At 38.0% G+C, this 26086-nt stretch overlaps 1 protein-coding gene across 3 annotated transcripts in view; it reads left to right on the top strand.

The window, feature by feature from the left end:
* LOC126915831 (leucine-rich repeat-containing protein 24) overlaps positions 1–26086 on the top strand; it is a 292299-nt gene that overhangs the window by 80879 nt on the left and 185334 nt on the right. For all 3 annotated transcript variants that reach the window (XM_050720919.1, XM_050720921.1, XM_050720922.1), the window contains exon 3: positions 10680–10747. The gene's annotated coding sequence lies outside the window, so the exon portion shown is untranslated. The remainder of the gene's footprint in view (positions 1–10679; positions 10748–26086) is intronic.

The following is a 26086-nucleotide window of genomic DNA, read 5'->3' as shown; positions in this document are numbered from 1 at the left end:
CTGGTTCCGATCAGGCGGATAAACACTGCATCCATATCTATCGGAAGTATCGACGAATGCACTCGGAGAGGAGGCCCTTCGTGCTCGTGTATTGCGAAGAAGGGTAAGGATCAAGTGCCATTTCCTCAAGATTTAGACTAACAGCGGGCCAAGCGAGTGTCGCTTTCCCTTTTCGAACAGAACGAACAATGTGTACACTTGAACCTCGTAAACAGAGAGGAGGAAAAGGATCGTGAGAATTTTCTTCTACATTGCCGGTTCAATTTATCGCGTTTAAAGCTACTAGTGCGTTAACAGTTCGTTCAACGGCGGCCAGTAATTCTCGTGAATTGAGTAATTCCAAGGGCCGCACGGTATTCGACGTTTTCCACGTTTCGCTTGAGAGAAAATCTCGTACAAAAGCCCTCAACTGCCAGTGGCGTGTAGTGTAGCTCGCGACAAACGTTTGCGATAGCGGTCAAATAAAACGGAATTAAAAGGAGTTATTTGAAAATTAAACTTTTACACGTTATATTTCGAATAATTAAATGTTTTCTATTGGCATCGCTGTGTTGGAAATAAGTTGCGTGTGATAGTATAAAAGCCTTTTACAGGTTATATTTGGCATTCAAAGGGAGATTTGATAAGAATTGCATAAAAGATTCGATTTATATGTTCGATTCAGATCTTATAAGTCTATAATGTGGATTACACATGCAACATTGAAAGTTATTAAATTTTATGTGGAGCGTTAAATGTTGTTAGTTACTCTATAAAATATCAACGATTTTGGTAACAATTTCACAATTTTACATCGAATGAGATGATCATTTAACTTATAATTGTTTATAATTTTGATGCGTTGCCCAGATAGAGTTTTGTTATCCAGTAGGATAGGTATAAATCCCGTATACGCATGATAACGAGAGTGAAATAGTGAAAAGAGAAAGAGAGAGAGCAAAAGCGTGACTATGTCCCTTACCGATGGATCACATATCAGACCGCAAAATCAACTGACGCGTTCCGCCGTGACGCGTCCAGCTAGAATGCAAATCCTATTTTCGCTTCGCGGCAGCGTATTCAAGCGATAGAAAATGGCTGCTGAAAGCTCGACAAATACAGGAAGTTAAAGACCGAATCGAGCTACCGATTGCCGGAAATTAAGTGCCAATGGATCACGAAACTCGGCCGTACGATTTTACGAGCAACAAAAACCCTTGGCAAATCAAATTAGGTTACCCTAAGTTTCGCTTAATGCGCGCGATTTTTTATTTTTTCACCTTCTTCCTTTTCTCTCTCTCTCTCTCTCTCTCTCTCTCTCTCTTTCCCCTCTCCTCCTGTCCTTCATCTTTCTTTCTTGATTCGTTTGGTCGTTTTCCCAGCCTTTCATCGAACTTCCTATATTTCCCATCGATTTTCTTCAGGCCACGCGACAGAAGCTCGAGAGTCGAAATTCGATTAACATTCGAGGTCGCAAATGGCTGGCGAAAAAGCGATAATTCGGTTATTACCGGGAGCCGGAATTTTCAACGTAGAATGAGCGTGATAATGAAAAACAAATGGAAATTTAGGTCGTCCCTGGATCCTGAACGCTTTTAAAGATATTGGAACGATATTTCACGTAGAGATGTCGATCGTGGCTGTCCACGGGGAACCAAATGAATTTAAAAACGACACGATCCCAAAGTAAGTTATCACGTTGCCGGAAAAATATGAATGTCCTCGATGCATGTTATGTTTGAGATACACGGAAAGCGGGTGGGTTCTAAGTTTGTATAGGGATTTCTTAGTCGTCAGACGATTGTCTCGCAGGTTGCTTATACATGACGTGGCTGAAAGAAATTTAAGGCGAAGCGTAAATCCAGTCAGACGTCAAATGTCAGAGGATTTCACATATCGACGTTTCCTCAAACAGGGACGTATATATATAGAGTCTTGAGATTAGGACATTTATGTTCCAAAACGAGAACAATGGAAAAAGAATTCGGTTTAAAATTGAACTAAAATTTGAATGTTGAAAATCCTCTTTTTGGCTGTACATGTATATATTTCATATTTAATGCTATTTGCGATTCGTTCTACATCCTTATCAGCAACGATACACCAGTAGAGATAAATTTTTTACAAGATGTACGATGCATAACAAACCGGAAGTCTTTAACGAGATAATTTGTAAGGAAATCGGGAGAGCCAGGAAGAAAGCTGCACGTCGCAAAAAGAGACCAAAAAGCTTTCCAAGAAGACTTGTTAGGAACAGTTGATCAAGTTTATAATGAGTCTAACTCGACATACTTGTGTGTATAATTTATGTAGAAGTAATATTTGATATGAACGAATTTAGAAAAATTTTAAACTATAATCAACTTGATTATTATTAATTACCTGCTATTCTGAGGTTGAAGTATGTTAACTTTCTTGCAAAGTTCTGGGATATTTAAGTAAAAAATTACAAAAAATTATGAAGATCACCCTAATTTAAAGTTAATGAAACATCATTATCTTACGTTGCGTATTACATGGGAACGAAACGTTTGATATCCCTAAAGGACTAGTTAAATATTACAATTATTCCATGTACGTATAACATCTATTTAAAGCGATGCTTTCACAAGCGTTGCAAGTACATCGTGCAAATATCGCGCAACGTCGACAATAAACCGCGCAAGAAACCGTTGCGCTGCAACTTTTTGGTAGCTAACCAAGAGTACACGTATCTGTTATCGCACCGTATATCGAGTAATCCTTGTTCACTCGGAATTTTTGCTATTTCACATCTCCAAGCACACGAAAGAAAAAGAGAGACCTCGCGAACCGCACTCGGACTCGAGCAGGACGAAACGCAAAGGAACGAGGATCGCCGGGGTTAGGAGAAGAAAGTAACGTTAGAAAAGTTGGAAGGGAGAAGCTCGACCAGATAAGCTAGGGAATGGAAGAGGGATGAGTGGCTGGAGGAGGATAGAAAAAGTGTGCATTTAACGCTCGCGAAAGAAGAAACGGAGGGAGCTTGGCCGATAATCCTCTCGTTTATATTACTTTAACGGCGCACGGAGTTCCTCTTGGTTTCGTGCCGTTGCTCTTCCTCCTTTTCTTTCCTTCCTATCTTGTTCTTCGTTCTAGCTCGCCTGATGGCGACGCAGCTTCGAAATGACAATAGTCTCCGGTTCTTTCATATTCCGTGGACCGGCAAGACGAAACGAACCGCGGGATACTGGGATTGGTGCTAATTAAATTTCTGCCATGGAACGCTGGTTTGCCGTTTTCTTTCAACCAAGCAAAAAGAGCTGGCTACTTGAAACGCAAAGCGCCATCTTGGAGAAATCACTAAGCGCTATGTGTGGTACCTGGTAGTTCACCGATAGCCATTCACTTTTTTTGCACTAGTGAAAGAATTCTTAGTGTAGCTGAAGATAAGTTGAAGTGACATGGGCGGGACGTGTTTATTAATAATAAGTTGTTTCATGTTTGCGGTGTGTGAGTGTTAGAAGATTCCTTCTGGCGGTCTTGTTATTTATTCCGAGGATGTGAATTTGATTGTTTGGGAAAATTATTCGAGATTTTTTATTGAAGAGTTTTGAGAACTTGGAAATGATCCGACTAGAATTTCTTATAGGTATGTACAAAACAATCTTTGATTTCCCATCAGTGAGCTCCAATGTATGTATATATCGGCGTTCACATTTTTTCCTATAGGTATAAAGATTGATTGTCATTGATATTGTTTAGGAATAATTAGTTGATCTTCAGGTAGTAATATTATTCTCTATTTGAGTAATATTTATAGCAAGTATCTTCGAAGCAATACGTTAAACGAAAGGTAGTCCAGGGGAAACGAAACAGTCTTACTCAGAACCGAAACGATGTATCGATTCCTTCTTCGCCGATCGCTCTCGACGTGAGATTAATTTTCATGCAACATGTTACGAACGTTCAATGCTTTTAAGATTTACAATGCCAGCTTCAGTTCATAAATTCCGTGCTCGCCGCCTCGAAAAGAGTGTTTCTCATTTTTCTCTTCCGCTTCTCTTCCTCGACGTCGGACGTTCGTGTTTTCATTTTCCTGGATTATCGAGAACTGATCGGATAAGGAAGTTATGAAGGGCGCAGGTGTTCGAGATTAGGAAGCTTCTCACTCTCTTTCACTCTTTTTTTCCGTGATACCTTCATAACGTTCGAGAAGAATTCTCGCTTGCATCCGAAAAGAAAAAGAAAACAAAACGAAACCTTCAGTGAAAAATCCAGCGATTATGTTTCGTAATTCATAATATGATGTAGGAATCTCTCTTATCGGTAGTAGTAACGATATTATGATCGTATATTAATATATATCTTCTTTAATTAGAATGCAAAATTAAATTACAAGGCAAATTACCTTGCTTGTCTCAAATATCCTTCTGATTCGAATAATCTTGTCTTACCTCATTTTTACAGATCAATGATAGTAAAAGGGCCATGTTAGCGTAAATATATTTCGCCTAGTTTCTTTTTCAGATTCGTGTTCGCGATGACCACGATTTGACCGCAATGAATGAAAATTCCGCGACGAAAACACGAGTCAGTCGTTGTCGAGTCGCGTTTCCATCGATCGACCGCGGGTAGTTTAAAATCACGCCCGTTCTCACCGAAGATTGCCGTTAACTGGCTTAATTAACTCGCCTTAATAAACTTACAAATCGGTGTTTATACGTTAACGCGCCGTGGAAAGGATTATTATTGCGCTGGACGGAATACCGGCTTGAATCGAGTGAAAAGGAATTGGATAAATAACTCGTAGGGTTTGCGAAATTGATCGAGTAACAGAAATTACTTTCGCAAGGATCGCTATTAAAATGTTTAAAGTCGTTAAATATTCGATACTTCATGAATATAAAGTCTAAAAATTGCTTTTAGTTTCATGGAAATTGTAATACTTTAAACACTACATTTTCCTCGAGATGATCCGATAGATAAAAAAGTAAATTCAATACAGAACAACGAAATAAAATTTGTGATGAAAATTATTAACAGAGGTCTATATGTCATATTTTATCGTAGAACTTGTATCAAGTAAGGACGACAGTAACGAAACGAATTAATTCTACGTTATATAATTTTGCAATAGCACGAGAAACAGACTTCTTTCCTCTGAAGTTTTTAATTATACTAAACTCTTCGAAGCTTAAATCGTAGAAAGCTACATGAAGATATATTCCGTAACGAGAATAACAATCTTGATTACAACAGAATATTACGTGGGATTCAAAACGTACTCAGCAATCGTGGAAACGTACAAAGCAAGAAATGCACATTTTCTTAAAATACTGAAAAGAGGCAAAAAGAAGAGACCCAAAAAGGTATAATTCAATTTGTTACTTCTGGTACACAAGTATCCGCAGGAGGGTTATGTAAATTCTATTTGTTCCCGCAGAAGCGTCGTAGAAAGAGTGCATTACATTTCATTTATCCCCGTTTAAATTACCGTACGCGAAAGGTATCCCGAGGCGTATTCTCGTTCCCGGAGCGTCGAGCTGGAAGCAATTTTGGAAGTTCTAAAAGGACCGGCAAGAATTTTCTCGTTCGCGTCTCGAAAAGGGGTTCTGGCAACGGTATGCCCGGCGTTATCCTTCGGGGAATTCGAAATGCTTCCACCTTTTCTCTCGATCCTTCGAAAACCGAGGATCGGTACACCGCGAAATGGCAGTGTTCCTTTGTGCTCGCAAGAAAAGAGAGGCCAAGCCGTTACGTTGTTCCTTCCGCCTAATTCATTCCGTTAAAGCGTACGCGCGGACAAGAAAAGGGCGAAGAAAGTCATGAACACGGTCGTATAACGCGTGGAAAATAAGGAGCACGTGCGAATATGAAAGCGCGTCGGAGTAAAAAAGAGCGAATAAAACTCGGTCGTACTAGCATAACAGAGAAAACGGCACGAAGTGTTCTCGAAGAGGAGCCTTCTACTGCATTCTTTTTAAGTTTTTCTTTCTTTTTTACTTTCTTCTTTTAAAAACTCTAACGTGTTCTGGTAGTAACCAGCGTTCCAGCGGGAGGTTCTTCGTGAAATTAAATCGGCTAGATCATCGAGTCGCAAATGCTTATTATCGTGCACTCGACCGTCCAGGAAACCAAAACGTCCTCGCGGCATTTAATTGTCCAATTCCGTTGTCGAACCAATGGAATTCCCAATTAAGGAATTCCGCGACGAGGGTAACTACATAAAGTCGCGGTTTAGGATAGTGTGTTCTACTTGTAGAGTGGAATGGTATACCTCGTTAACGAGTGAGTTTTAGTGTTCCTTGGGTTTTTCGGTTTTGCAATGTGCAATTAGGCAAGTGTTATTTCTTCGAATTTCTGTGAGCTGCTTGAAAGATAAATCTAGAGGATATTTTTTGTTTTTATTTTTTTAATTATTAAGTAGAGGTTCTTGTGTGTTTTAAATTTCTGAACGTAATTGATTTGAGATCAACATTTCGTTTACTATGAAAATTATTATACTTTAAAGGTGAAATAGTAATACAATCTATTATTATAGTAGTAATTATAATAGTACAGTCTATTCTTACCAAGAACTCGTATCAAGTAATCATACACAACATAGTTTTACTCTATGTTGAATATAACTATTTTTATTTTAAGAAGGCGTGATGATTTATTAATATTACTTCACATGCTTCTCACTTAGATAAAGGACCATAAATACGTCGATAGAGTTTGGAAAGCTACGGTAGAATTAAAATGAGTGGCTTCTATACATATGTAACTACAAGCAAATCCTTGTGTGTAGTACAAACTTTCCCGTAAATTGACAAACACAAAACTTCCATAAAATTGATGAAAAGCAAATATTTCGAATGTTATAGCGTACAAATCGTCAAATTCGCAAGTGAAGTGATTTCAAGCGACAAACTTCGTGCAGTTTCTAAATTCAGGGCCAGTATTTTTCTGAGAGTAGAATCCGTTGAACTCAAAATGTTCTTTGCTTAAAAATTAATACAGGATTGTAACCTCTGTTCTTCCCTCTGGAAATATCTCGGGTGCCAAACGTTGGTAAAATACTGAAAATTTCAATGAAAATTGTCAAAATTGAATTTTCTCAATTTTTGATGCTCCCCTGTATAAATCTTAGATACACACAATGCTAGAAATCCTGGTTCACGACTTCAAGTCGTCTCAAATAGCGTCTGCCATTGTCGCCCCTTTGCGATATATCAATTGCTTGCAGACTTTTATATCTATTCTGTTCATAATTTCAAGAATCACTTATCCTTTATATAGATCACTTCCTAAATCTGTTGAAATAAGATAAATATATCTTTTTGAAAAGTTCAGAACTTACTTTATTATCACTTTTGTTGGAAACAGCAGTTACTAGATTCCTATTTAGAAAACATATAACACCTTATCGTCCATAATATTTGGTATTATGTTTAATTTTGAGAAGTTTGTATCGCCATAAATTATCGAAAATTTAGCTCTAAACTTTTACCATTATATATCATTTTTGTAAATTTTCCATCTCATCAGAGAAAACGGAAAGAGCAGAGGCGAAACACTGATAATGTAAGAACAGATAAAAGCAACCCCTAATTATCGAACGAAAGCATAGTCGAAACTATGTTAATCGAAATGAATTCCGATTCATAAATAAATCCAAGCGTCTTTAATTTTTCCTTTCGATTAAAAGAACAGTCGCGTAAAAATAGTAATATCATTTTTGTGTTAGTGTTTTAAAAGTCAAACTTTGGCGATCAAACGTCAAAAACAACAGTAGAATCGTACTTGCACCATACGTTTTGATGCGTCAACAAGCTTCATCGAGCGCATGCAATTCGGAATATAAATCTCTAACATTCAGCAAAGCCAATTACACAACAGAGTGCGTTCGATCGTTGTAACATTTTCTTGTGTGTGACTGTTCGCATAGGAAAATCCAGTGAAATCGATAAGCGGCTCGGAACGATGCGCGAAAGCTGACGCATACACGCAGTTATCGCGATGAATGTTAAAGTGGCTAGTTTTTAATAATTCTCAGCGCGAGCTGGCTGCGTTGGAGGAACGAAATGATATCGCGTGAGCCTATATACGTTGCACGTCAAAGAGATGATGATGTGCAAACATTTTAGGGGAAATTTAGTATTATCCTCGCGAGTTCGTAACTTATGTTTCGCATATTAAATCGTGCAAACTAGGTCGTTCTACGACCAGTTCCTCGGCTTTGGTAAATTGTTGATCACTTGCGAAAATATTTTCTTTCTTTTTGGTTTAACCGGGTAGTCGAGATAGCAAAACTAACATTTAACATACGACGTTTGTTATATAAGGTAAGAATATAAATGTCACGAATTTAAAATATTTCCATTCATTATTTCAATGAGATATCTCTATTTATACCTTCGAATACGGATGAATGTTTGAGAACTGATCTTTCTTTCCTGTCAGACTTTATGAATAATCTTCTTGGTCATTTATCAACGATATTATTGTTGACTTTTTCTAATTACGACTGTTATCTGACCCTCTTCATAATGTCATCCGAAGTCTGGTATAACGCCTCATTGGATTAACCCTTAGCAACGTCAACAAGTCACATGGTTCTTTATTACATCCTTGTCACAGTTAATTACATTTCGTAACGTACACGAAGCTCATAAAAGTTTCATACACGAGTTAGAATATCTCACAATTAGCTACCATAATTGTATTCCAAGAATACTTCACACAAGTACAAATACAGAGATCCAGGACTTTCCACTGTAACAAGGTTGCAAATGTGCAGCGACGAACGCGCGCGAAATACCTAACGAAGGAAGAGGAAGGAAAGTACGAATAGAACGAAGTCGGCGAATAAAAAGAAGAAAGAAAGAAGAAGGGAAAAAAGTTAGCAAAAGGAATAAGAAAAGGAAAGAGGAAACGAAATAGCCGGACTTTGCGCAGAGCATACCGACAGAACCGGTGAAAACTTGTCGTGTCTGATCCCTTCCGCTTTATACGGTGAAACCAGGTCAAGAAAATGCGGCGGAAAAATTCGTCTCTGCCTACGTAGACACGGACAGCTTTTCCTCCGTGGAAGGAGTGGAAACTGGGCCGGCCGCCTCGTTATCGAATACTCACGTTCTATTTTCTCTTTCCGCTGTCGGTGGCACGGGACACGGTCTCGGCGAGCGAGCTGGCATGGCGGAAGAGAAAAAGAAGAAATAGAGTACGGTGGTGGATGCCACGGCAGGAGAGACCTTCGGCTCGAAAAATATTCTTGGGTTCTCCTTTGAACACGCCGCGAGAAATTCAAGGAACGAAAGGACGCGCGCGGTGAAGGCAAAAGAGGGCGAAGACGGAAGGCGAAGGTGGCGAGAGGGTTGGTGACGCAAACCCGGGGTTCTCTCGGTGAACGGGGGTTGGAAAGCAGCGGAAACGGGGGAACAGAGAGGGAAGTCTAACAAGACGTTGCGATTTGAGATAAGCCGGGCGGTTTGCTTATGCCGTGGCTCTCTCTCGTCGAGGCCCTCGCCTAACCCAACAGCTTCATCACGCGCTTGATAAACGAGGCGGCCTGCCAGTGGCTTGAGGGAAATCTAGCCGCTCTTCCACTATATCCGACTCATCTGGAGAAACATCGCGCTCACGGCCGGTGGTCAGTAAAGTAACCCGGCTGTACGCGTCTAAAACATCGGCAACAACGATGCACACCAACGCGATGCTTCACCTAACTTTATCGTCAACGTAGTTGTCCTTAGTAGAGTCCTTATCAGCAGATATAGTTTCCTTCGTTCATTCGGTTCTGAACGTTATACTTGATTCAACTTCTTTTCATTGAAGCGTGTGCATACGCGGTTGCATGAGGTTGTACGTCGGGATGCGCACTCGAACGAGTGAATGATGGATCGAACCGGGCCACTGTACATGGAACCAAGCGTGCGCGTTGCTGCAGCACCCAGCGCTGCTACCCTCGCAATGGCCATTCTATCGTTATCGCTGCTAAGATAACGATACAGCTTGAACTCGACGTTTCTTGGCCTACGTCAGCCAAGATAAAGCATGCTCACCTTATATTCCTCTTCCTTTGACTCGTGCCATCCACCAACCACCCACGTCTGCTTCTTTCTGTCCGATCTATGCGCCGCGTAGCCTCGTCTCTTTAGCGTTAGCATTCTTTCGTCTTCCTCGTGACATCGAAAGTGGTTCGTCGAAAAACGAGAGCAATTGAACGACGGTATTGTTATGGCCACGAGAATGCTTTTCTTCCGTCTCGAGTGAAAATCCATATCGCGGCCTTCACGTACGCGGAACTATACACTATCAACCTTCCCACAACTCTTTCTTTGATCGGCTTATCGTAGCATCGCTCGCGTGGTTCTCGCAGTCTCCGAAGAAAGACAGGCGTCCATTTCGCATCTTATCATAGCTCCGGGGACGAGGCAGATTCTTTCCACCTCTTTCGCCAGAGGCCTAACTATTTTCGTAACCCTTTCTTGCCGCGATCGAATCGACATCCCTGCGACGCATCACCTTCGCAGTAGCTTCTCAGTTTCGGTGAAGTGGTAATCGAGAAACCTCTTCAAAAGCGTAAAAGTTTAGATCAACGGTGAAAAATGAGATAGAACTTGTCGTCTAAGAGATCTGCCACGATACCGGTTAATTCCTTAGAAAGCTATAAAAGGGATTATGAATGCTCCATTTGTTGATGTCTGTGTTCTTCTGTTGGGATTTTATTAAATCGTAATGTGTTTTTTCAGGTATAGGTGAGAAATAAGAAAGGTGGAGAAAGTGGAGGGCAATTTTGTGCGTCTGCTCGAAGAAAATGGTAAGTACTGTATTTTAAAAGTGATCGCAAGGTGTTTTAGTAGAACTTTAGGATAAGTCACAATTTTTCTTGTTTAAATATAATTATGTGAAATTTAAAGATAATTATGTTGAGAATTGAAATATAATCATACTACACGTCTTTGCCATAATGTATTATGTCAAATTAACATTTTCAAGACATTCGTTTTTCTATTGAAAGTGACATCTTACGCACAGCGGAAAATTGTAATATTCTTCGCGCACTAAAATTAAAAAATTTTCAAATATTCAAATATCCAAATTTTTAAATATTCATACCTTCGACTTTTTAAACTTTTTCCAAATTTTTAAATACTCAAATATTCAAACTTTCAAATTCGTATTTTCAAAATCTCATTCACTGGCATTGATTTCATCTGTGCCTCAGAAGCTAACTAAAGGATACCATTTCGATCAATTGTATTTCTAATCTGTATTTGTATCACTTGTGTTTAAAAATATTCCTCTCTATTAATAACAAATTATTCTACTTTCTAATAACTAACTCAAAGAATCCAATTTTATATCCGTCATTGACTTCTAACCTTGAAATAACGAACTTCATCATGCTTGACCATAATACTTAGTGCGTCGAGTGATCATCTACATGTTCGAAGCTATTTTTCTGCGCTCGTAAAGACCGATAATAAGCCACACACTCATCGACGTGGAACGTTTTAATGAAACTATTATGGCGTTTCACCGGTCACCGATCGTCGGTTCACCGGCGATAAAATAGTTGGCCGTGACGTGTGATCACCGGCCTACACTGGGACCGAAATTCGTCGCTTCCAATAATCGCCTCATTAATCCGTCCCACCGTAACAAATTCGTCTCCGGGTTGCTGTTTCATTTCGCAGCAACCATCACGCTGTTAGAAACGCATCATTCGCGGTCGCGTTTATATCCACTTTTATGCATAAATTTCCCTTTTGCGTCGTTGAACTCGACCGTGTTCATATAGTTAACAGACTCGTTTTCAAACGTTGAAAATTAAAACTTTGTAACCCTTTAGGAAAGTTATACTTTTTTTATGTACAACGAAGCCTTTTAATCCAAGTTAGGGAATTCAACTGAAATTTTTACGCGTTGGAAATTAAAATTCATAGCCCTTTAGAAAAATTGTAACCTTACAAGTAGTGAGGCTTATTAACGGGGAATAGAGAATGCAATTAAAAAAGGTTTAGGATGTGAAGTAGTAGTATTGTTCAAGTAGACTCACATTAAGTTCTGAAGATTTTTAAAACAGAAAAAAGATTTATATGTATGCGTTTGGGTTAGGTAGGTAAGATGATATCGGAAATAACGAGGAATGGGGCTCTATTATAAATTTATATATAATTTATTTATACAACTTTATTTTAAAAATTTATTTCAATACATTTTCTCTTTCATTGAGTATCTTTTCTGCAAAGAATATCGACAGATAAATACAGAAAACATGGCACGATAGTTCCTCGGTCATCATTTTCTTGAATCAGATAAGTGTTTAAAATTTTCGAAATAAGAGCTACTCGTCAGTTTTCCTATTAACAAATTGATCGTTGTTGCGATCATCGAAACGATTATTCTATCCACTACATGAAATTTAATAGCAGTTCCTATCAGCTAATGTAATTCAACAGTTCCCAATAGGCTTTTTCTCATCAAATTATCTCAACAATTATATCTTACGTTGGAACTATTTCACATTTTATCGCGTCAGTTTTTAAATTCTTGTGCGTCAAAGTGAATTATTAAACTGCCTGGAAACCGTGACAGATGAAAAATATCCTAAAACGTTAAAAAAGTCATATTTCAACGTATAATATGTGTCCAAAACGTGACGCGTGTTTCTTATATTCGACTATATGTATTCCAATATCGTAAGATGATAATATAAAATTTTTATTTCAATTTTATCACATTTCCATTTTTCACTCCCACTTTATCGAACCTTAAACATGCAACACTGGCGTGTATTTCTCGCATAGAATACACAGAGAGCGTGCACTGTGTCAGAAGAATATACAGTACTCGAGAAAATTACAACTTCAGTATAACAATTTTTTATGATTAATGTAAGTAGTATTTTATTTAATGGCTAATGCACTTTTACTACCTTTTAGTAACGTTTCAAAAGGAAAAAAGTGCAACATTTATCGACTAATTTATAAAATAAATTGAAAAGATTAATTTGCTAATATATAAGATTTACAGTTTTCATTTTTCTTTTTACTGAATTAATAAGAGCTACATTGCTTAGTTTCTCCTACCAGATTTATTTTTTCGGACCACGTAAAATAATAAGGATTTTCAGTATTTGATATCTATAATATTATTAATATTACCATTATTATTATTATGTTATTAAAACATATTTCTCATGTCTTAAGTGATTAGATGTACGAAACATTTAACGGGTTAAAGAGTTGATGAAATATTGAACGACTAGAGATAGAGGCGTGTTTTTTTTCTGGCGTCGATGGAAATTTCACGAGGCGTTTACGAAATAATCACAGTAAAACCGCATAAATATGAATGAGATTTATAAAGCTACACCGGCTAAACGGCGCGCGTCGTGTTTTCATTACGCGATCTCTCACGACGCGGGACATTCGCGATACTTTCTCGTTCGGTGTCCTTCGTCGTTCTGTTTCAACGAGAAAGTCGATACGCGTTTTTGGTGCCCGTTCCGTGACATTTTCATCGCGGTTCATTGTGTCGCTTGTTCATTGCGATCGATACTGAATTCTTTTTTTTTTTTTTTTTTTTAATTTACTTCACGCTCTCGTTTACTTTTTAATCGGCTTTGGCGAGAAACGCGGATAAGCTCGTTTGTTGAATTGCTAACTCCAAAATAATGAACGTTTATCATTTAACGAGGTGAATCAACGAGCTGGAAAGAGCCAGGTTTTCAATGAATGCCTAATTTCCCGTATAATTTCATTGAGGAAGAAATTTCGTGAAAAGATTTCCTATAATAGAAATTTGCGCGTTTTCCTGTAGGTTGATAATGAAGTAATTCGTAGAATTTATGGATTTAATAGCGCAAACAAATTTTATGATTTAAATAGTGTATTAAGTTTTCTGTCGTTTTTATAAATGATGTGAATTATCTTTATTCATAATTTAGAACAGATCTACAATTTAGCATATTTTCAGGTTTCCATTTGAACTTATTGTGGTGTTTATTGAGATTTTTCGGCGTGAATTATGAAATATTTACTATAGCACTATTACGTATAAAACTATTGCTTAATGCTCGAGTAAATAATTTCCTTTCATTCGACCAGTCGTTAACCTCTGCAGTTGAGATTTATTTTATTTATGAAATGGAAATTACGATCGATTATAATTTTTTGTCGAAATGAAAGGAACGACTGCTAATAAGTATTATAAGTAAATTGCTTTGTAGTAGTAGGTAGCAGCGTGATAAAGTTTAATGGCACAGTGATAAGCATAGTAATTTTCAGGTTGTGACTCTTTAAATACACAATTTAAATTCATAATATATGAGTTGATTTTATAAATAGATGACAAGTATTGCTTTTGATCATTAAATTATCACTAATTTATATATTTTAATACTATTCTCGCAACGTTATCGCATAAGTTGTGAATATAAATGTTAGATCAAATACGAATTACACAAGCACTACTCTCAATTTTATCCAATCATTTCCCAACGTCATAAGTATATTCCACTATATAGGGTGATCTAAAAATACGAAAGACGAATAAAATATAAAAACAAAGAATTATTACACTGTTCTTTCTCGTCTTTCATACGATAAGTTTTACAATATTAAAGTTAAAGGATTGTTTAAACTAACTATTTCTCGATCCAAGTACCTTCATACTTTTTTTTGTAGATAATTACAAACAACGCATCGAATGACATATAAAAGAATGTATTGTTCAGTTTAAAAACAATGTGACATTGAAACTTTTTAAATCAAACTTCTTTTTAAATTCTTGATATTGCAATTTGCAGTAGTTCGAGAGTTGATCCACTTATACGCCAAACATTTTTTTGACCGACTATCGGAAGTGCCTGAAAAATCCTAAGGACTGATTTTTAGACCTTATATATACGATGATCTTATTACACATACATGTGCACATAAATGTGCACGGTGAAGAATAAAAATCAATGAAAACCTATAACAATAATTTACAATTGCTAATCTATTATTCTAATTGTTACCAATTTTAACTCTAACGGTAAATGTAGAAGAATTACAGTACAAAAGATAATTTTCCAACAGATATACTGACTAATCACAGTTGATTACAATTAAATGTTATTTTATCATGGATTGTGCATCGCTGGCCCAATTCTATGAGAATATTTCATAGCTCGAATCACGAGTATCGATGCGTTCATACCACTGTCCGCCCGATTACCAAATTACCACTGTAATAATATCGTATAGTATATATATATTAAACATATTCGGTATTTTCGCGTGTACGCTGACACGGGCATTTCATGTGGCACGGATATTCGCTCAGTTATGTTACGTACCGCGCGTGTCACCTCAAATTTGCGAGACGGCGCGTCTAGCACCCGACAGTCGAGAGAATTCGTTGGAAACGTATGTTCAACAGATACTCCAAGGAAAATTCCACGGGAAGGAAATCGTTTCATAACGTACATGCAGCTATGCGTGCTCTGTGATACAAATGCGACCGATCTTGCTGCTTACGATTCCAATAGTTGAATTAAACCGAACAACTGACATTTCCTATGGACAGTTTCGGTCCTTCCAACAGAGATTTTCGACTTGTGGACTGTATAATGAGTTGTAATTGCGATTATGCGATCCTTAAGATGTTGTTTATGTAAAAATAATTCGAAAGTGTAGAACAGAATTGATATTGAAAATTCAGTAAGTACAGATGCATTTATACAATCCCAGATCCGCATCTTAGTTCATTTAGCTAAATCCTACGTCTACTTTCTACCTACTTGCGATGGAGCTCAACAAAGACGAGTATATACTAAATTCAATTTACCGACACACAATAGCTCTTAACGTGTTTTTATTTTTTGTCTTTTATGTATTTCTATTTTCGCTCCAATATTTGTCCATAAAATAAGCCAATCATTCACACACGCTACATCTATACTTCAACACTGAAAATAATAGAACCGCCAGAAAATCAATTTACGCGTGTCCCATTCAACACGGCGAAAACTTTCGAAACGTTCCAAACAATATTTGGGAATAAATCAAAGTTCGTGTCTCGAAATTTCCATATTCACTGAATACGGAGACAGAACCACATAGTATAGAGCAGATCTTTAATTTAGGAAGCAACGAGAGCGCGAGAACATGGCGACGCGACGCGGCGTGGCGTGGCATGGCGCGTGGAACCCGATAGGCGCCCTAATGGATCGTGATTTACACGATGGATCCGTGCACCGCGGTTTATCCATCTGCGCTTTCACGTATCAGCGGATTCCCTTCCTTCCGGTTCATGGGGACATGTTCGCAGCGCAGCTATCGCTTCCCGGCGGAAACGCGACCGATATCGACGACAGTCACGACCTTTTATTGGCCGATACTCTCCCCGTAAAATAAAACAAGCCGGTACGAGATAAAAAGCGACATCGACATCGTCGCAACGTCCGAACCTGTTAACGATAATTGCTTCCTCTTCGACGGATCGTAATTAGAAATGAGCGAAAACGAGTTCCGCCGATTGTGCAATTTAGTTGAAAGTACAATGGCTCAAAAAAGTAATCACATACTTGTAAGAATCTTGTCCGAATATATTATATACAACATTTGAAAATTTCATTAGCATCGTAATGAGACGCAACTGTCGCGATTATATTGGTTAAACTTAAAAACAATCTCGAAAAATACTCGTAGAAGCTACAAGATATTTAAATATTCGATTATCTATTAGCATTAATAAATCTCAATATTCAATGGAACCTATCGTATTTGATATCTATTACATATTTAAAATGGCTAGTCATGCTGCATACCCTTTTTTTAAACTTCGTAACTTTTTGTAAACTTTTTGTAACTTCTATACAAAGATGTACATCTTCAGATTAATTTAAAATTTGACCAATATAATTAATCGTGACAGTCATGCTTCACTACAGCGTTACTGACATTTTCAAATATTTTCGTGGGTTACCGCAAGCGTGGTGATACACATGCGAGTTAGTCGCAGGGATTTCCCTTTGAAGCCTAGGGAGTTTCGGGATAAAACGAGACTCCCTTGCTGGGATCCTTGTTATTGGAAGGGGACCGACGATTTACGGGTAAAGTGTCAATCGTGAAGCGGATACCAGCACTACAGTTAATTCGCTTTGATTCTTACCCTCGTATACGTATCCCACCCTACTCTTTCCTGCACCCCTAGTCCTTTCGTACGATCAACCCTCACCGTCGCGAACTTCGTTCTTCCGAAAGGGCAATCGGTCGACTGCGTATCACTTTTTGACCCATTTAGAATTTTGTCGGGAATATCAGGACGTGCATCAAAGTTTCGGAAAGCCAGATGGAAACCAGATTTTTCGACTACTTGTGTGATTTTATTTGCGGTTTGTGGTATTATAACGGGGGAACCGAGAAGATTGGATGAGCTGTATGCGGGTTTTAGGTTAGTGGTGTGATATTCGGATTATTCTAATCGTGTTAGAGTGGATAGAATAGTTGGTGAATGAAGTTGACAAATAAAAGTTTATGGTTGGATATAAAATAGTTTAATACTGGCATCATGTACGGATCTCCGACATGGTAAGGAAATTAACTTGCGCATGTACTTTGGGAAGCGAGATTATCAATAGAGATTTCTAAGAATATTTATGTATTTTGAAAACACCGATACATAATGTAGTTTACATATAACATGCAAATTTAGTCTGCAAGAGTGTTGTAAGAAGCCCTTAATTCGAGGAAAAATACTACTACGTTTGATATCAAGGACGGTGTTAGTGGGGCATTTTCTAAAAATATATTGATTTAACAGATCAAAGATACCAATTTCATTATGTCTCGTATTCACGAAATATTTTGTATAGCCGCATACAATGTTAGCAATTATTCGAAAAACGAACATATAGAACGATCTCGTTTACTGAGAGAAGGCTGTTACCTTTTACAGCAAAATTCAAAGGCATAAAAGTCGTGTGAACCACACGTGAAAAATCGTTGGAGAAGAAGTTTTTACCTCGACGATGTGAAAGTCCGTACGGTAGAAAAATTTGAATATCGTCGACCCTGTACATAATTAAACGAAAACCACGCATGTACCCCCAGAGCGAACAGTAGTGGGCGAATTAGGAGCTTTGTCGTCCAGAAAGGTTCGCTTTTAATACCGACTAGTCAACTGCTCTCGATTGCCCTCGAGTAAAACACATTTTTTTGGCAATAAACCGCATAGTCAGAGCACGCGTATCATAAGTTAAAGCAAATGTAACAGCATTACACGAACCGTCTATATAACAGGCCGTTAAAATGCGCAGTATTCATTAAGCGAGGACTGACACACTTCTAAAAAAGACCAATTTGCAAAGGGTCGGTCGATTTTCCACACAAAAATATAGGCACGTGTGTTCGCTATTATATATATATATATATTTATTCTATAGAATAACGGATAATGTATACGAATAAATGTCTACATTACAAAAATGTTTTCAATTATCGTCTTAAATAACTATTTAACTGCAATACCTGTGATTCTTTAGATTTAATGAATTTTTATACGAATTATTCCGTTCCGTTCGCTTAAAATAAATTTGGATCTTTTTCCCCCCTTGAATTTTCAGCCCACCTATCGACGTACGAATCACGTTTACCGTTTTACATTTTGATGTGTGTTTCCGAACGTGATTCACGCGTTTAACGATGCACTTAAACGCGATGGTTTTCGGTGGACGAAACAAGGGACATGAATAATCGGCCTTAAAACGACCGTCTTTTCCACGAACGATTGACGGTCTCGCGTCTAATTCACCGCGGTCGTTCGTGCCGGGGAAAATAGGTTGGATTTGAATAATAGTTCTCTTACATCCGTTTCACACTAGAGATCCCTGCACGGACATGCAAATTTTCAGTAACTGTTTTAGAATTTGTGCCGACGCGAGTGGCTCGTAAACTGCGAGCGTAGTCAACCGACATATATCGTACTACCCTATATAATATGTTAATGACACGTCATTAGATCTCGACCTCACACAAACCATCTTGTCGAATGGTTATCAGATTTTTATGGTGAAACAAGATTAGGTGTGGAAAACAGAAAGGGTAAAGGTATAACAGTGTTATTGGATAAATCGAATTACATATGATTGTCGTGTTATTTACATAGCAGTAATTTGCGATATTCTTTTCTTTCGAGAATGTGTTGTCAAGTACTTGGATTTATTTAGTAATTTATTCGTCATTCTCTAAACTTTTGCGGTTTGACTTCTTGTACTATACTTTTTGTAACAACTTGAAAATTTGTGATAGTAAATATATACTTTTTCTTTAAACATAGTTTTAAGCTATTCAGTACAGCGTGTCACACCAATTTATCAGTTTAGTATGTTTGCTAACAGCCAACTTGTCGATTGACTGATCTTATCTCCTTACAGAAAACGATTAATATCGACGTTTTACAGAGTACCAGCATAATATTAAATTTCATTTTTTAAATTCTTGCAAAATTCCTAGAAATCTAACACATTTCTGCTACATCGCTTACAAACAATCCAGAAACTTTCATATAACCCCAAACAAGCACGAAGCATCTGAAAAGCATTTCTACATCGTTTAAAAACAACTTAATCGCCATCGCGCTAAAAGGTTGGTACCCATCCGATCGTCATACATACTCAATTTGCTGATACAATGTCACCTAATGCAAGATCGTCTGTCGTAAAAAGCATAATGCATGTCCTCAAAGACAAGTGGTAGTAGTAGCAGTGTCGCGTTCCCTAGCGTTTCGCACCGACAGGAATTAATTAAAAATATGCCCGTCATTAAAGCGGCCAGCCACGTTCTTCCGCCTCACGTGGCCGTGTCGCGTTCGACCCGGTTTCTCCCGGAAAAATACGTCGCGTATAATTTACAATTACGGAGGGAATGCAGCGGAAAGAAAGATAGAGATGCGAGGGGATTTTTGCCAGAGCGCAACGTGGCGAAAATGCGAGCACGGAATTGTAAAAATTTCACGGGCTCGCGCCGCTATTTCTCCGGGGCAACAACGTCTCCATTACGAATAAAAACCGGTGGCCTAGCCGGGCGACCACTACAATGGGGCGCTTTTATTGCCGCGATCCACAGTTCGGCAATCACGGTCGGGCAAACAGTATCGGTGTCGCGGGCCGAGGGATTCCCTTTTATATCCCGTGTGGATACGCGTGTTGCACGCGTGCACACCGCACGCTCGATCCCTTTCGCTGCGTTTAACTCATCGATCCGGCTGAAATACTTCAGGGCAACCAGTATGTAGGTCATCCGCTTAGAAAGCTTCCGTTTCGAACGTATCGCAAATTTGCTACTATTTCGAGAATTTTAAATTCGCATGCGTTTCCCACCGGTGCTTCGTGCGTCCATTTCGACATTTTTCGAATTTCTAGAGGCGTGTTGTATGTAATATTACTAATGAATAACGGAGAATGGTCAAATGGTTTTGATTCGATTATAAATTGGCTGATACTTTATGGTACGCAATTTTATCTTAAAGAAAATTTGAAGTAGTTTGTTTTATTTTTCTACAATATGATTTACGTGCTGAAATTCAATTTTTAAGGAAAAGTATACACATTCATAATTTTTCGTATTTATAAAATACCGTGAAATAAGCTTCGAATATAATCAAACAACAACAAGAGGATTCAATGTGAAATATATATATAAACGATAGAAACATAATTAATACTAGTTGTATGAAGTATTATCTTGTCAGAAATTGAACCAAGAAATTAGAGATTAAATCAGTATATTTTAACATCCTCGCAATTGAATAACAAGCACAGTTCGCCGTACAATGAGCTCGATATTTCTCGTATAAAACGTTCTTCAAACACGTCTCCGAAGTTCTCCCGCGGCATACCTATCGCACAAAGCGTGAAATTCTTCACGAAGCTAGCGGGTGCGGATTTTTACGAGTTCTCTTTTACCTCAGTCGGTTTGTCGATTCACCAACATACACGGAAGAAGTAAAGAGCGTCTCGAACGTCGAACATTTCCAACATGACCGCCACGGCTTGATTCTACGCGACGGGGATTACCTAGCAAATCGGGTGTACTTACACGAGATTCCTTGTCGTCTGGCGAATGAGACTCCACGTTGGAAACGACTCGACGCGACGCACCCTCGTTTACGCAATGGATTCGCGAGCACGGAATTCAGAATCGGAAAGCGATATTTATTATACGACCGAGCTGCTTTTATGACGATACTCGAACGAAATTATCGCGATACGTGCTTCCAGCCATCGTCGTGGATTTGATTCACGATTACTTCTCGACACGTAAGTCCTTATTGATAGATGAAACTTTTTTTTTAATTCGATTTTATCCGGACATCGTTATGGATTTGATATGGGAAATACGGCAGATCCAGCACAATAAAATAAAAGGGAACATTCGTATAAAAATGTGTTCGATATATGACCTTGTTTCTGAGTTACAGATCATTTCGTAATGCTAGACATTATGTTGACCAACGATTTCTTGGTAAATGGATAAATCATGTTGATCTTACTTTCTGATCCCATTCGATTAGTTATGCGGCATTTAAAATCTCTTATCTATGAAACGTCAGTTGACAGTATTAAAACTCATCGTCAACGAGACAACCAAAGCTGCCGACAAATTCGTATGAGATGGTCGAACAAGTTTGACGACCTATGATGCATTCACGCTTCTATTGAAAGTGGACCTAGGCACTACGAACAATTTCTCTAAAGGCAGATAAGCAACTATTGTAACACAAAATAATTTTTTATTCGAAAACAAAGTCATAATAGGGCATATGTCAATATAAATTTTTCATCTTATTTTAGTGTAGTGAATCAGGCTCTACCGTACATCTCACGTTCTTTAACTCACTCTGTACATAAGTGGGAGTTACTAGAAAAAAATTCTCTTTTTTAGATTCGACGTTATCCGACCATTATTTACTTCTGGGTGGAAAACAATTTTTACAATTCCGTGGTTGATGCTGGAAAAATAAATATACTTTTCTTTTATTCGATGTAGATTCTCAACGCGGAGAAACTCGCCTCTCGACAAAAAATATTTTGTTGAATTTTTCATCGTAAATTCGATCTATATTTCTCAACGCCGGAGGATGTCGTTAGTAGGAAAAAAAAATTATTTTAAGTTTCGATTTTATTCCCGTAATCGTCATGGATTTGATCCGTATTTATTTCTCGATACAGAGTACCTCGTTGGAACAAAAAATTTTTTTTTTTTTATTTCGATCTTATCGTTTCCGCCTGTCGACCGCGAATCGCTCGATTGTGCTTCCATTCGCTTTATCGAGTACACGGCTCGATAGCCGTGTGGCGTAACTCTCGTTGTCTCGACGCGTCGTCGATGTCTCTGCACGCGCAATTGAATCGAAACGCGACTCGTCTCGGCTCGCTCGAAAAAACTGGGACACAACAACGTGAATCGCGTCCTTGTTGTGGTGGTCGCAGGATGAAATGTTAAAGAGACAGGGGATGATGGCATATAGTACTCAATTAAACTGACAATGAGCAACTTTGGAAATTATACCAACCCGATATGTCTCGCTTGTTACACTTTGACCGTGTTATGCTGCTTATGAGTTAACGTACTCTTGACCTGAATGGCGGATGTTGTTTCAAGCTTCGATCATCTATTTTGTTGCTCTATGTATACCGATGAACTGATATAGCTCTAGTAAATGAATGGCGCTTGTTTAAGTTTTGTAATGAATATTAATCAGTATCAGCAATACACAAAACTTTATGATTATAATTAAAGAAGGAGAACCCAGGCAAAAATGTCTTTCACTCGTTAAATATTATAACAAGTACATAATCTAACCTTGATATTTTATATATTCTTGTACATTGTACGTATTCTGTATATTTCTACATCTGCAAATTTATATTGATCGTTCTGTGAATACACGTATTTTATATCACAAATACGATATGATCACAGCAATTGTATTGAATATCGAAAATCTATGTTGCGAGATGTCAAACGTTGTGGAAGAATGGTTCTTACCACCTATCGATACATGAACGCAAGGGCTTAATCGATATTTAATGTAATTTACATGTATGGTCGTTGGTTCGGATAGTCAGCAGACCCGTCTCGTTGTTCCACTTGCAATCATTCCGTGATTTCCATTATATAATGACAATCAGGGCTGCGCAACTGTTACACAACGCTGTTGATATTGGGAAAATTGTTACTGTCGCGGTGAGTGACAGGTTTCGGGGATGGAAAATTGTTTTTTTGAAAAATATTCGATATTCCTTAATGAAATATATATTTCCAAACAATATTGTGTCAAATTTAATATGTATTTTTTAATAATAGAAATCTTTCGATAACAGTGGTCAGGCGTATCATCAAAAATTATTTAAGGAAGTGAAATGTATTTTGCGGAAAATCGTGTACTGTTAAATCGGAATTTAAAATAAATAATAATCGAAATTTAATATAATCTATTGCTTTGACCTGGCATGGATCGTGATACAGAACATGTTTGATAAAGTTGAACAATATTGTATATCCTGTAAATTAAACAGGAATCCTCGTGACAACAGTTATGCAAAAATAGTTCCGGTTTTTTGTGTATAAATCTGCTACCATGCAGAAAGATATACAAAATGAGAAAAGTATTCATGTAAATTCATAGTTCATAATCCTGATTCAATTTTTTGTATAGCATATGCAGGTTTACTTTTATCGGAGACCTGCATCCATGCTTATGACGCGTTAATCATCGATGAAAATAAAATATTCGCACGATAAAACTTTGGGGAACAGATGTGTACAGATTTTTTTTATTTAATACCAACGTCATGGGAACAATTTATTTAAAAAAATTGCTTTTCCTGGATAAATTCAATTTATTATAATCTATAAAATATCTCTCGCGAATTCTACTCAATATTATTCGGTTATACCAAATTTGTATCAATTTGTTGGATCAGTTTGATTTCCGAGAGACTCAACTATTGACTCATCCTTCTAAAAAACACGACACGAATTACGTACCAAATCCAATACGATCAAGATATATGCTAATTATTCGATCAAATCTCCCTCCAAATAAACAGATCATATATTCTTCCAATAAAATAGTAAACAATAAAACGAAAAGAAACATTTACTTTAAGTGGAAACCACTTCACACTTCACGAGGAAAATCATTTACCGTATTCGAGAGACGATTCTTTTCTCTGCCAGTGCCTTGACCTTCGTACCGTTAAATCCAGATTTATAGGACACTATTAATTTCCATCGTGAATCCGGGCTGGCAGCCGCGTTCGCATGTTTCATGCTACGTTGGGTAATCAATTGGTCCGAGTATGATTAGCTCGTAAAGTTGTATAACGGTAGCACCTTATCGCGACGCCTCCACGCTGTCTATACGTCTGAATACGTTTAACGCTCCACCGGCGTGGAGGTCCCGGTGCAATAATTGAGCTATAGTCATGCACGGATGTAGGTATGTACATTGACGAGCGAAGGGTAAGTCGAGTGGCTAATGGAATTCATTTGTGCCTCGTTACGTGCCGTTTACCTTCGATAACTTTGTTGTCGTCGCTCCATGACCACCTATTATTCACTCGTATTTCATATTTACTTTTATGGAAAATCGATTGACAGTGTCATGATAAAAATGGAGAAAAAATTATGATAACGTTTCCACTACGTGGATATTGGCATTTCTTCGTGTGATAACATTCGCGTTTAAAGAGACTATTTTGATAATGGAGATTTTTTAATATACATATTTGTAGTAAGCACGTACATACGTATGAATAAGTGAATAATATTTTGTAAAAATAAAATACCAGACATCTAGAAGGTTCAATATGGGGCGATCTAGCTGAATTAGTTTGAAGAATTTATAATGATGTCGTTCATAAATAACATTTCAGAACTCCAAAAACATCAACAGCTGCCTAAACACGGCTGGAACGGAAATTCGCGAAGAATTTCCGTTCCATTTCTTTGGGTCTCTTTCATACACGTGCCATTCGAGCGCGGAGAACTATGCGTGAAGCAAATAACTGACGGCGTAGCGCAGGCGAGTATTGATTGAAATTGTCTGGAAGCAAAAAAAAAAAAAAAAAAGAAATAGAGTAGAAAAGGAAAAAAAGAAGATCCACGATGTGCATCGTACTCGGGGAAATGCGTCGTCGCGAATGATTCCTCGAGAGATCCACTCGCGTAGAAAGCTTAGCGGACGCCGTGTTTTATTATTCGTGTCTTTCCGAATATTAAAATCGTTTATCGAGGCACTGCCACACTCGGTTATACGCTATACCTTACCCGGACGCGTAATAATGGTTTGCCTCGCGGAACCAGCGGATGTGTCCATATTTCTCCCCTGACTGCTCTTTTCTTTCTCATCCTCGCTCGCCATCTTGCTACTCTACACTCTATATAGAATAGACCCTACTTTAGCCGGTGAAGTTCAAAATTGCGCGCCCAGAAACAATTCTCAAATATCCGTTGAATGCATGTGTGCCGAAAAAAAAGGAAAATCTGATCAGCCAATCTTCCTATCTACTCTAACCTTCGATCAGCACGAAGCAGATTCGAGCTACAACAGGTCGAACTCGCACACTTGTCCGACTCCCACCCACCACGCTGATTCAGAATTCACTTTCCCGACGAGTTCCCGAACCAATTCTTGGCTCTCGTCATCTCTTTTCCCTCCTTTGAAATACTTAATTAAAGCGGAAGAAGAGGCGAGCAGAGGACCGAGAAAAGTCGAGGAGAATATACACGCGTGTGCGCACATCTCTTAAAGTGGATGATCGACCACCGATAAATTGAGCAACGTCCTGCTACATTTATGAGAAACGAATCTATTATTCGACAAGATAATTACGCTGCTTTTAGAGGGCTGTTTAAAAGGAAACATTTACTTTGCGCAACTCGCGAGCTCCGCTTCGGCTTCAAGCTATTGATTTTAAGCGCGCTATTTCTTTCTCTTTTTCGTTATCGAACGGCCGATACGATCCCATGATTATTTAATGAAACTTGAAAACGAGACTCGCGCGTCTCTTCACGATATAATTAGCCGGAATGAATTAGATTGTGTAGAGAAACGGAAGTTTGATTTTCACACGGCAATTTATAACGGATATGGA

This window comes from Bombus affinis, chromosome 4 (assembly GCF_024516045.1).
Source record: "Bombus affinis isolate iyBomAffi1 chromosome 4, iyBomAffi1.2, whole genome shotgun sequence".
Classification (NCBI taxonomy): domain Eukaryota; kingdom Metazoa; phylum Arthropoda; class Insecta; order Hymenoptera; family Apidae; genus Bombus; species Bombus affinis.
Note: the sequence above shows the minus strand (reverse complement) of the source record. Positions and strands in the feature narration are given on the sequence as shown.